Here is a 13,127-nt window from a genome sequence, read left to right on the forward strand (position 1 = left end):
AGAGCATTTTACAAGGAATCCTACAGACTAAGCCTGTAATTACAAGCCAGCAAAAGATTAATGGAGTCTGAAAACTGGCTACTAGAAATACCAAAGGTAATTAAGAACAAAAAACCTTGAAACTTCTGTCTTCAACTACTATTGTTAAATTATAATAAAATGATAAACGGTTTCATTTTTAGAAAGATAATAAACTTTTTAAATATCTGAATTGTAATGTGAGATCCAGAGCTTTCAGCAAGGCCCACTGTATTCTGCTGATGCAGTATGGGCACGTTAGTGCTAAATGCTGGAGTTCTGTCTTCAAAAAGGTGCCTTATTTAAAGTAGTTTTTGAAGTCCAGTGATGAAGCTGATACTGTTAAAATGGTTTTGCCAAATGTTTCATTTTTGCATTGGATGCATGTATTTCAACAGTTAACTTGAGATGAAAAAAACTAGTAAGGAAAATGTCAAAGAAACCCTCTAGTTATGATATATTGATGTGTATGTTTATCTTAAAAGATTTTTAAAATACAAATTTATCCAAATGAAGATCAGAGGAATGAAAGAATATGTCAAAAGCAATCTGTAACTTATTAGTGTGAAATTCAAATACAGAAGCTGCTTTTGTAACACCAGAAAGAAGGCCACATTTCAACACAGCCAAGTGAATGAATAGTAATTCATACTGGGGATGCAAAACTCTCCTCTCTTTTACCCCTCCCCATCCCCTGGTATTTTGCTAGATTAGTAGTTCAAATGGAAATAGCTTTTGATGGATTAAGGAACACTGGAGATAGGACAGGAATCCAGAATTTGTACTGCAAGCTTTTTATTCTTTATGGTTTTTTTTTATGTCTTTTTATTCTTTATGTATTTTTTTTATGTATTCTTTATGTATTTTTTGTATTCTTTATGTATTTTATGTATTTGTATACAATAAACCTCGCAATAACACTCGAACTTGTAAAACAGAAAAACCCTTTGGGCTCCACTCTCTACAGTTACCTGGGGTTGACTTCATTGGGTAACATTTATATCCTCTTTAAATGGTTGTTTTCTTTCTCATTCCCCACTAAAGCAAGATTTTCATACCTCTCAAAAGGATTTGAAACAGGTTATTTCTGTTTGATTTCACATTTTAATGTGTGGTCCTTTATCCTGATCACTAAATCACACATTCATTTAATATTGAGGAAAAAATAAATTTCCTCTAACATTTGCATTTCCCTGCATTTATTCCATTGTTAAAAAAAATGAAAAATAATATTAATTATGCAACTGAAGTATCACTGAAACAGAAGAGTATTCACTGTATTTAAAAATTTCGTTACACTGTCCAGGACAGTGAATTCATTAAGTCTTTTATTATTGCATACATAATATTATGAAACCAAACTCTGTTTCATGAGTTTTTAAAATTTCTTGGTCAATATATTATTGTTGAGTATGATAAAATAGGTCAACTTAAAGAAAACTTAGACTTAAGTGGCTGTTAAAGCCATGATATTTGGTATAGACCATTAACTGAATTTCTGCTTTTTTGGGAGCACAAAGCACTGAGGCTTGCTTCTCCAGGTTTATTTACTGTCTGACTGCTGATTAAGTAAGATTTTTTTTCTTTATTGGTCCTTCAGGAAATCGAGAAAATCTTAAGATTTGAATGTGTCAAATCTCTCTGTCTTTTAGCAGCCTGCTTGTTGTACTGCAGTGTTTGTGCAAATCCTAAAGCAAATATCAGTCCTGTTTGTGGTCTTTTTGCCCTTGCTTTCAGGTCTTAGGGAATTTGAACATCACTGGCATAAATAGTGTTAAAGGAAACGTTTAGATGAACTCTTTGTTTAATCACTGAAAATTAATTTCAAGCTACATGCTCAGCTATAAAAGCTTTGGTTGTGCTGAGTAACTGCATATGCTATTGGGTTCTAACAGCACTAAGATGTAGATGACAAACAGTAAAAAATCTCATGAAACAGAGTTTGGTTTTATAATATTATGTATGCAATGATAAACAACTTAATGAATTCACTGTTAAGTGGGCTGTTTTAGCCATGATGTTGGGTATAGACCATTAACTGAATTTCTGTTTGTTGGGAGCACAAAGCACTGAGGTTTGCTTCCTGGGCTTATTTACTGTCTGACTGCTGAGCAAGTAAGATGTTTTTTTCTTATTGATGCAGTTTTTATTCCATGAACTAATATCACATGTCTAAGCTAAGAGGCCTAGTTTACAGATAATTGCTATATGAACTGTCAGAGAATAGGAGGCTATAAAGCTTAAATTCTGTCTTAAACCATTTCTAGTGTTGTTACCAGTATCTTCTATAGAGAGGAAAATATTGCCATCTGTTGTCAGTAAGGAGATTAGAGTCTTTGTAGGGCCTCTCAGAGCCCCACTTGGTAGTAGGTTGGGCATTGATGAGGAACTTGCAATCCTGGAGAGAGCTCTGCAAAGCATCTCGTTGAAAAACCTGTCTTTGAGGTGTTATGTTATCCCTGCAAGTTTTCCTAACTTGCACAACAAGTGTTGTGCATTGGCCTCATGGGAAGAAATCAGTTGTTTCCTTTGGAAAAGGAAACCAGCAGGAGAAAGAGAAGAGATAACATTATTTTTTCTTAGAGAATATCTCATTGGCTGAGTATATATGAAAATACATAATGCAGTTGATGGTGTATGTTGAAAATCAGCCATCTGTTTTTAATCACTGTGTGACCTGAAGTCGGGGAAGTGCAAGGTCAGGAAAGTGCAAAAGAGCAGCAGCTCTGAGTTTAACTCCCTTGCAGGTGGAAAGTCCTTAGTGAGTGTGCAGAGTCCCACTTCAGTAGTACTGCTGGCCCATTTTTTTGCCATTTGGATAGTTCTGTTCCCTTTGCAGCTTACAAACATTGAAAACTCTCTTTGGAATTCTCTTCCATTCTGTTTTTTCAAAATAATTCTTCAGAGATCTCTTTTTCTCTACATTTCCTCTACTTGTCTGATCAGTGTTGCATTCAAAAACTTCTTCCTTTTTCTGGACCTCAAATTTGTCAGATTTCTTATACCCATGGGCAAAGATAGAAATGATGGAAAGCACAAAGGGAGGTGTGTGTCCATCACATTACTTGAATGAAGAAGGTAATAGAGCTCGCTAATTTTTTTCCTGTGATTAATGTGGGAGAAAAAAAAATCAATAAAAAATTATATTTCTTGTAAATGGCTCATTCTTGCAAAGTCTATAATATGAAGTGTATTTTTTTATGATGGACCAGTTTGATACTGGAAATGTGTCAAAAGAGAATGGTTAAAAAAAAGAAAAGAAAACTAATATGATAAATAGAATGTAGGAAGGGTAATCAAATAGATAAATAAAGAGATAAAAATTAAATTTTTGGTCTGTACTGGAACTGGTTGTGTCATGACATCAGAACTTACTAGCTAAAATACCACAGTTTGTATTCACATGTGCACTATCAAAAGTAGAGGTTAAATGAAGTTGTGAATAGATGGGGTTATCTTCTCCTGACTCCACAAAATTCAGGTCAGAGTTCCTCTAGTTCTCTCCTATATCTGTTTTAGACTGTCAGTCTCTCTGAAAACTTATTAAGAAGCCCTTCCTGTAGCTTGTCTTCATGTGGGATGTGTAACTCCAACTCTACTTATTTAGTCTTGCCTACAGCCTTTCAGGAAGTTCCATGCAGTGGCAAAGAAGGGCAGATAGCAGATGGATAATGCCATCCAGATTATGGATACCAGGTGTGTAATGCCTGCAAATAAATTTGACATTGGAGATGTAAATAGATAAAAGAAATCTGAGTGATTTTAAAAGCAACCAGTTTTCAAAAACAGCCTTCAGTCTGGGAATCTTCTGCAAAAGACCCTGACTACTAAACTACTAAAGATGTGATGGTTTCTCTCGTTTACAAGTGCTCTCAGAATAGAAAAAAATAATAGAAAAATCAATACCCTTTTTCAGTATAGTCAAAGCTTGAAGAATTTCATTTCAGTGAATGATGGGAGATTTTTATTTAAAGAAAGTGATAATAAAAAGTCTCATGTTTTTGTTTCATGAAAAAGATAAAAACCTTGAACTGGATAGTTTAATGAAATTGCAAATGACAAATAATAACAACAGACAGTAAATACAGTACATAAGGTTCTAAATGTGAAGTGTGGCCTATAGATGCTATAGTGCATGACAGCATGTTTCTAAAACCTTAAGGCTGATCTGACAGGAGAGGATGTTCTAACCCAAAAAAGTGGATGAAAAAGGAGATGATTGAAATTTGATATTTATTTGATTTATTTCTTATAGCTCTATTCCTTTTTCTATTTGCAGTCTTATTACTAAGGAGAAGCTTTGAATACAAGCTCTTAAGGCACTTGTGTCTTCAGTGAGATGTCTGCTATGGCCCAGACACATCTATCTTGTACATATACATTTTAGCGACTCATAATCGAACTCTAAGTGTGTGCAATCGCAGACCTGGGAGGCCAGAGGGGCTGTCATCTTAATGTTTAAGGAAAAAGAAAGGAAGAAATGACCCCTGCAGCTCTCTGAAGTATAAAATTTTCCATTTTTAAAACAAACAAACAAAAAAAGAATATTTTTACTATGTCTGTCTGTCACCCAACTAAGTACCAGTATGTTCATAATGATATGCATGGGGTTTTTGTGAAAATTGGTGAGTCACTGTGAAATTGCTTCTTGAGTGAGGGATCCCAGCTATGCTGCTGACAGGAACTGATCTATGATTATTCTCTAATTACTGAAGTGTCACACTCTGCTAGAGTATTTGCTGAATTCCTTCTTTCCAGCCCCTTCTCTGCCATCCACAAAGATGTGTAATTTAAGGGGAGTTAAGAGCTAAAGGTGTCTGTGCAGTCTATAACAGGAGAGGTTCAATATAAAATTAAGTTGAAGAGGTTTTAGAAATACTCAAAATTCTTCCCTGAAACAGTGCATAACAGATTCACTTTGACCTTCATGAAAGAAAGCTGCTTATCCTCATCCTTGTGCATTTCTGCTCTAATACAGGAAGTTTAAGAATCAGAGCTCAGTCTCTGTAGCCATACCATTCCATCATAACTCACTCCATGTTGCAACTAAACAGGACCTCTTTGTCTTTCCACCTGTCAGATTTTGTCCTGCTTAGATAGCCATGGTGTGCATGTATATAATGATTTTGTGTTAGCTATTGACCTTGGATTTGTCAGCGAGTGTCCCCATATTTGGGTCATTCTGTCCTCAGGGCTGCAGTCTGCAGTTCTGACATTTACACCATGGAGCAAGTAATTAGTCTGGAAGAATATCTGCACAGGGAAGAAATATGATGTTGAAATCTGATAGGATTGAAAAATGTAGACCTTAATCTATAATGAAAGAAAATATGCCAGAGGTGCATTCAGAAATCTTGAAAGTTCTGAGGGCTCTGTCCAGAGCATAAAGAAGGATGCTAGAATGAAATTCAGGGTCCAGGGTCAGTAAACTTGCAGAGCTGAAATGGTTTAAGACAAAAATAAGAGCTGAAAATGTTGATAGGACAATCAAATTTAAACAATAAATCCCAAACCTTCCTGATCTCTTGCATTCCCTCATGCAGCAGTTTTGAAGGTCAAATCTATAGTGATAATGCATCTGATGCAAGAGGAAAAGCACTATCATGTTTCTTTGTTTGCTGGTGAGAAAAGCTTGTATTTTATTCAGAAGTTATTGCTCTACTCAAGCAACAGTGTTTTACCATGCTGTAAATGCAACACATTAAATAAAAATATTTGGCATACATACCAAGCTGCCTAAAAATAGGAGATAGATTTTTTCAGTGCAGTTGCAATATTGATGTAGGATTAAGGGGCTAGGAGTACAGGAAGGATTTACAGAGCAGAGCTATACATGGAAAGAGCACTTCATAGGCACCTTCTTGTGCCTTTATTTTTTTTAGTTAATTTAAAATTACGAAGAAGCTCGACAGCCAGAAGGTGGGTGGGCCAGCCAAACCTCCTCACAGGAAAGTCAGTACTTGCTGGTGTAGTTTGTGCGTTGGAAGGATGGATGTCCTGGTTTCTCTGGGTTAGAATCATAGAACCAATATTCTGTTCAGAAAAGCTGCATTTTTGAGAAGACTGCAGGACGTGATCCTGAGAAAACAAAGTTGACAAGATGCTTTGCTTTAGTTTGTGGCCAGCCCGGGTATGCAGATTTCCACTGTAATAAAGGTCTTTAGCAGTTTCAAGTTATCTAGGTGCTAGGTTTAGGAGGAGTGAAAGCACAGGCAGTTGATCCAAGCTGGCCAACAGAAGCATTCCATACCTTAAGTGTCCCTCTCACTATAAAATGGGAATTTTGCTGGAAATGGGGCTCTTTCCTCAATGGCTGCCACCCCTGGGCCATCTTGGCCATCTTTGTCCTCCCGAGGCCAGCTCTCCATTTGCTGTGACTGCTGAACTTTCACTGGAGCTCTGGTGCTTGCAGTGTTTGAGTATAACTCTGACCATTTTATATTACTCTTGGTATTAGTTTTTACTGTTACTTTATTAAATCCATTTCTGTCTGAACCTGAGGGGTCTCCTTCCATTCTCCTGATTTCTCTCCTTGGGTGGGGAAAGGTCACTGGGTGATAGAGCAAGTGGCTAAACAGTGACAGGAGTGACTGGAAAGCCCAAAGTATACTGGCAAAAAGCTGCAGTGCAGCAAGAGCCGTAGTTTGAGAGACAGCTCCTGCTCTGCAGAGCTCATGGTACAAACTGGTAAGACAGACAGACTTCTTATCTGGCAGCAAGGAGCATTTGTTACTCCCACTTCATGTGTTGGGCTGAGGCAAAGAAAGCTCTAATTCAGGACAAGAACTGTGCTGAACTTGGTGAAGTCTCACTGTTGCTGTTTCTTTCTTTTTACTATATGGGAGGTGAAAAACACCATTAAAATATCCCAACTAGAAAAGTGAGATAAAGAGTGTTGCAAATTACTTGGTTTAAGTCTCTGATTGCACGGGCTTTTTGCAGAAATGGGTGTTGACTGAAAGACAGTAAAGGAGTCACAAAATAAATATTAATTTCTTTACTCATTCAACACTGGCATCAGGTGAGTTGTGAATTTGTCCAGTTCACAGAAGCTGACTCAGTTTTTATTTTATTATTGAAGGCACTATATCCATCATTCTATCCCAGAGCTTTCTATAAAAAAATAAAATAAAAATCAACCATTTAAATATATTCTGTTGTCTTAAAACCAAGAAACTACAAATTCTCCTTATTACATGATTTATTCACTTCACATTATTTTGATTAGCTCTTACTTGAACTGAAAAAGTGGATGGTTTTATAAAATGTTTAAATGCTTGAAGAGTGTTTAAATGATGCTGGTCATGATACTTCAGTATTCATATTCTTCATAGAAAAGTCCAAAATTATTTTCAATATGCTGTTCATTAGGGAATTACTAAAATCAGAGAATAGTAGGCTTTCAAAATCAAGCTTTAATTTGAACATGTGCATCACTGTTAAGCATTTAAATGAATGTCCTTATTTGCTTGCAGGTCAATTATTCTGACCTGCAGTGTATAGAAGTAGATTTTTTGGTTTGTTTGTTTTTTGGTGGGAACTAGTTAGGTGAAAAGCAAATATCCAAAATCACAAGGTGCTTGTTTTCTGGTTTTGGTTTTGTTTTTTTTTTTTTTTTTAAGTTTGTGTATATATATGTATATATGTAACAGTTTCTCTGTAATCCAATACAGTACTCTCCATTTTTTCCCCAGCTTTTATTCAGCCAAAATAGAAAATCTACCCCATATTAATTAATTAATTAACAGTGGTTAAGCAGGTTAAGATATCAGCATAAAAGAAACTAAAACTGAAGTTATACACGTTACTGTAAGGTTACACAGGCTGTAAGGTAAAACTGTTGTTGGACAGTATATTGCCCCATGAACTTTTCATTTTAGCTGCCACAATGGAGGGTTGCTGTATATGAATATGTTTGAGCTCTGAGGAAAGCATAAAAGCAGCTTTTTGCAAATGAAATGAAGAGTAGCCTATTTATAATATCATTATTATTGTATTACTGTATGACTTCTGCCATTTGTAAATGTCAAATACAAAAAAAGAGTGCTTCAATTTAACTTTGCCTGTCATACAATAAAAGCTTTCTTTCCACTGTCTTTAAGGAAGTACTTAATTTGTCAGAGTGAAAAATGAGACTTAGCTCAATAAGAATCATTTTGATGTAGGTAAGGATGGGGATCTCCCATTGCTCCTTCTAGCTGTGACAGCACTCAGTTAGAAAGGGTTGTATCCATTTTTCTAGTCTACCTTTACTTTTCCTAAATACCATTTTCTTCATTTCACAAATACACTTAAACATTTCCACAGAGAAGAGCAATGTCTTTTAGGGTGTATTTAGACCTTGATGCTTTAATCAAGAATTCAGGTGAGGATACTTGGTAGTTCAGAAGGACTTCTCACTATTTCAGCTGGTGGTGGCTCTTTTTTCTTACATAGAGTATTCCCTGAAGAGCTTTGCAAACTAGAGAGAAATACTTTTTATCAGAGTTCTAACTGGGTGAAATTGAACTGTTTTGAGGGATCATGTTTACTTCAGTATTTTTTTCATGAAACACTGAAACATGAAATCAGCATTATTTTCAGCACCAGTCCAAACCATAGCCCCATACCATATGAAGAAAACGTACTCTACCCCAGACCAGCACAGCTAGCAGTAAACAAACAGTTGTAGAGGAGGAAAAAGGGAGTTATGTGGTTAGTTTTGTGATAAATTGCTTTCAAGGCATAAACATGATATTGGAAAAGTGATTTCCTAGGTGAAGGGAAGTGTTTGAAAGATCCCATGAGTAACTGTTTTTTAGCTGAAATGAAAGGCAAACTCTTGATATAAAACTCACCTAAATCAATTTGGACTTTCTTTTAAACTTCTATTGGCACTAAATCTGTTCCTAGAAGCAGATGTAGGCCAACACAGAGTTGGAAATTATTCTAGTGGAAATAAGTAAAAGTTAATCAAACCACTTAACTATTGTGAATCATGCTTACACCAATGCTTACACCATGCTTACACCATGCTTTGGCTTCTCCAAAGTTCAGTATGCTTCTAGTTTATGTCACTGGAAGTCTTCACTCTTTGAGGGTTTTTTCTGAGGATAACTCATTCTGTATTCCAAACATCTTTATTTCTCACCACAGAAGGTGAATTAAACTTTAGTGATTCAAATGAGATATATTTGCTAGCAATTGATGGATAGTATTAGAATTTTAATAGAAAAGTATTTAATAATAAATAATATTTCTGGGAAGTTTTTGTAATTATTGTAGGAAAGCAAGCTTTGGGTGCTATCATCTGTGCCACTCACTATTCAATACCCTCAGCAGCTATTATTTCTTATCAAATCAGGCAGAAATGGGAGGCAAACTGATTGTTGGCATGCTGCCCACAAAAAGCATTGTTCCTGAATCCCTCTATTGCATTTATCCTTCTCTGTATGGAGAATCTTTGCATCGAGGGCTTCAACTCTACACATTTTGGATGCAAAACACAAAGCAAAGAGCAGAAGAAGCAGCTGTTTTGTTAGAAAGCTTCATTGATAACTGAATCTGATTCTAGTCAGCTTCTAGGGTGCTGCTCAATGCTTTTTAAACTCAGCTTGTGATTTTGTAAGGTCATTGACCTCCAGGTCTCCAGAATTAGCTTAAAACTTATCCCCTTTTTCTCTGTCAGAACATCTTTGTGCAAACTTGCACTTATTTTGCATATGAATACTGCCATTGATTTCAGTGGACTTTATTGCATGAATAGATTCAGTACAGTGACCTTGCATGTACAAGGCTTAGAAAACAAAGTGAAGAAAAAATTACTGCCCATTTGTAGCACAAAACAATTTTGATGTACTGAAAAGCATTTGTTTCATTGTTACCCTGTATAAATGCACATAAATTTTACAGAATTTGGCATTAGTGGATATTTACTAAAATAGCTTTTTTTTCCTGATGTGCTGTTGACATCAGTGATGCCCCAAAGATATCTTTCTCAGTAAGTGTGTGTTTATAAGTCCACAAAAGAAAAAAAAAATGAGTAGGTTGTCTTGTAAGTAAACAGCACAAATCAGTGTCTAGTGGCATACTGCATGTCCAAGGTCTCTTTTCAGGTTAAATAGTTAAAATAATGGAGTAGTGTCTCCTTTAGGCACAAAAGCAATAGAGGTATGGCTACCATAATAACACAATCTAGAAAAGGAATGGAAAAAAAATTGAAATATAACATAATTGAGAAGAGGCTGGGATGCACACCATACAATTTGCTGCAGATAATTTAATATTTTAGAGAAACCTGAGTAATTCCTTGACTATGAAACTACCTGGTGAAGAGAAACCAGCTACACTAAGAAGGATGACTAAAGTAGGAGATATTTTTTGTCCTGTAGTATTATAAAAGCCAGATGTAGCTGTATGATTAATTTGTCTTTGAACATCATTTACATAATAAATTGGCTTCAGGTGGCTTTGATATATTAATGACATCTTTGAAGAAGACCCTGTAGAAATCAAGTATTGAAACTAGATATGTTTAGACAGAGCCCTGGTATTGTCTTTGATGGAGAAAGATCACACAGCACAATTTCACTCTTGAGCTGAGAGGAATATGCTTGTAATGAGAAATAACTTAGGAGCAAAGCAATATAGTACAGTATGCAATGGATAGTATCTGTGTTTCAACAGTTTATGAGAACACATACCTCTTTTTGGACTTATGTGTGAATGAATTATGTGTTAGTAGTGAACTGGCAGTAAAACATGCTACTGACTTTCTTCCCAGCTCTAGATACCATCACAGTATCAACAGCATACATTCAACACTGTATTTTTCTCAATCATGTTTAACAGAATTATTCCGCTAAGCCTCAGTTAGCTGGAAAATTTACTCCTCACATCTTCCTTCTAAAATTGTTCTAGCTTATATTAACTTCTGTTTCTGTTTCTCTGAGACAAAAGAAAAAGTGCACTTAGAGATACTCTTATGGACCTGCTCAGAAAATTATTAATCCACAATCTCTACCTCATGTTAAAGTTCTTTCCGTAGTTTTAAAGACTTTACCTTCATTGAGGTAAAGGAGGAGAGAGATGCTTCCTGCAGCAATCTATAGCTATTCATAGGAAAAAAAAAAAATAAAAAGCCCTTCAATCCAGTAATGTATGGAGTGTACTTTAGTGTTACAGGTCTTGAAATACTTTATTGGACAGAAGATACAGGAGCTAGAGAGAGGATGTAGCAATATGACACTTTTCAGAAGGTGAATTTCGCATTCTGTATTCTGGAAAAATTCTTAAAGAACAACTTGCTCCTTAAAAGTCACTGAATCACTGTGGCAAAAAAAGGAGAAACAGCCACTCTTGTTGGATATTAGAGTTGTTTAGAACAGGACCTTTTACAGTTTAAAAAGTTTGTAGGATTATCCTTGGAAAGTTCTCATATTTGAGATTTGCTTCCTTTTGGACTCATTAAAGTCTCAATTTAGTGACTATCAGATTTTGTCTCTCTTCACCCTCTTTTCCCAGAAGAGTACTGCATTTTTCTTGGTTCAGACATTCACATAATTTGTATTAACATTAATTGCCCTTTATGAGAAGTGGGAATGCAGTGGCAGTGGCCGCCTAGAAGTTTGTGCTGTCATGGTGATTTGTTTCTGAGTGGCTGTTTGTATTTTCATGGCTTTGGTAATTGAGCAGGATAAAGATTGTCCTTTTAAAATGCCAGCAATAAATGAGTACAAAATAGAATGCATGCTCAGTATGAATTATTAAAGGCACTTCAGATCAGTGCTATTGAATTCAGAAGGATTTTACTATAAATGGTACATCAATATTTAATTAGTAGGCGGTACTTCTAGAAATTAATCTAAGATTTCCTGACTGACCTGCAAAGATGCTGGGGACATGAAGGATATTAGTGATCAGACTCTGCATTTCACTCTGAGTTTGTAGTAAGGCACCTATACTGAGTACTGTAGTTTTTCAAAGATATTTTGCTTCTTAAACTATGAAGTTGCTCATAGTTAAATTTTTAATATAAATTTGGATATTTCAATTTTTCCATCCAAGATTCTTAATCTTGATTCATTGTTTCCAAAGACATTAAAAAAAAAAAAAATTCAAAAAGAAGAGTGTGTCAGTGAAGTTGATTTTATCCAAGCAGATTATTCTAAATACTGGCCTGTAGAAGTAATATATAGTAATGTAGTATATAAATAATATATATTAACTCTGCTGCTACCTGTATTACAGTGAAAGAGTAATGTAAGATCTGTTGCACTGCAGCTTTTAGGATTTGGCTGTATTTTTCCCCTGGTTGAGGCTACAGCCATTTTTTCCAATTATAGATTATGAAGCTGACCCCAAGTCTGGGCTGAACATTGGCATCTTAGAATCACAGACCATGCCCTTACTGTGATTTTTAAATATAACTCATTGCTATTGATGCTTTTATTTCTGCTCCACACCAATGACAGACCCAAGCCATACACATCTGTACAACAGGGTTGTTGTATGAATAGCAGGTGGGTTGTCTTCATGGCTCTTTTAAGGAAGGCCTCATAGAGGCTTGTGTAGAATTGACCCAGTCAGTTTTTGTGGCTCCTCAGAGCCTAAAGGATATGGAAAATAATGCAAGTTAGTGAGTTAAAGTGTTTGCTGGGCTTAGGACCTCTGCTGGGTTGTTATGATGCAGAGCATGCTTGTTATCTTGGAAGATGAAAGCAAGTGTTTATAGGGGTTCCAGCAGTGTGGAATCCATTTGAATCTCATTTTCATACACCAGCCTTGAACAGCAATTGAGTCAGTCTTTCTGGCCTTGACACTTTGATGTATCCCTAGGGGGAGAACAAAGTGTTTGCTTTCAATTATACAACATTGCTGGATAGCCATGCACATGTTGCCTGCTTGGTTCTTTAATCTGTCCTTTACCATTTGGCAACACCAGGCTGTTTCATTCTGATGGGTATCCAGTTCACAGAACACAGGCAGATCACAGGATGGTACCTTTAAATTAGACAACACCCATAAGTTCTCCAAACAGAATGCTTATTACACTTTTCTTTCTGACTGTTATTTATTGTCATTTGATGTTGAATGCCTTACAGCTTGTTGTTATGATGCAATCTTTCAAC

This window comes from Calypte anna, chromosome 9 (genome assembly GCF_003957555.1).
Source record: "Calypte anna isolate BGI_N300 chromosome 9, bCalAnn1_v1.p, whole genome shotgun sequence".
NCBI classification, from domain to species: domain Eukaryota; kingdom Metazoa; phylum Chordata; class Aves; order Apodiformes; family Trochilidae; genus Calypte; species Calypte anna.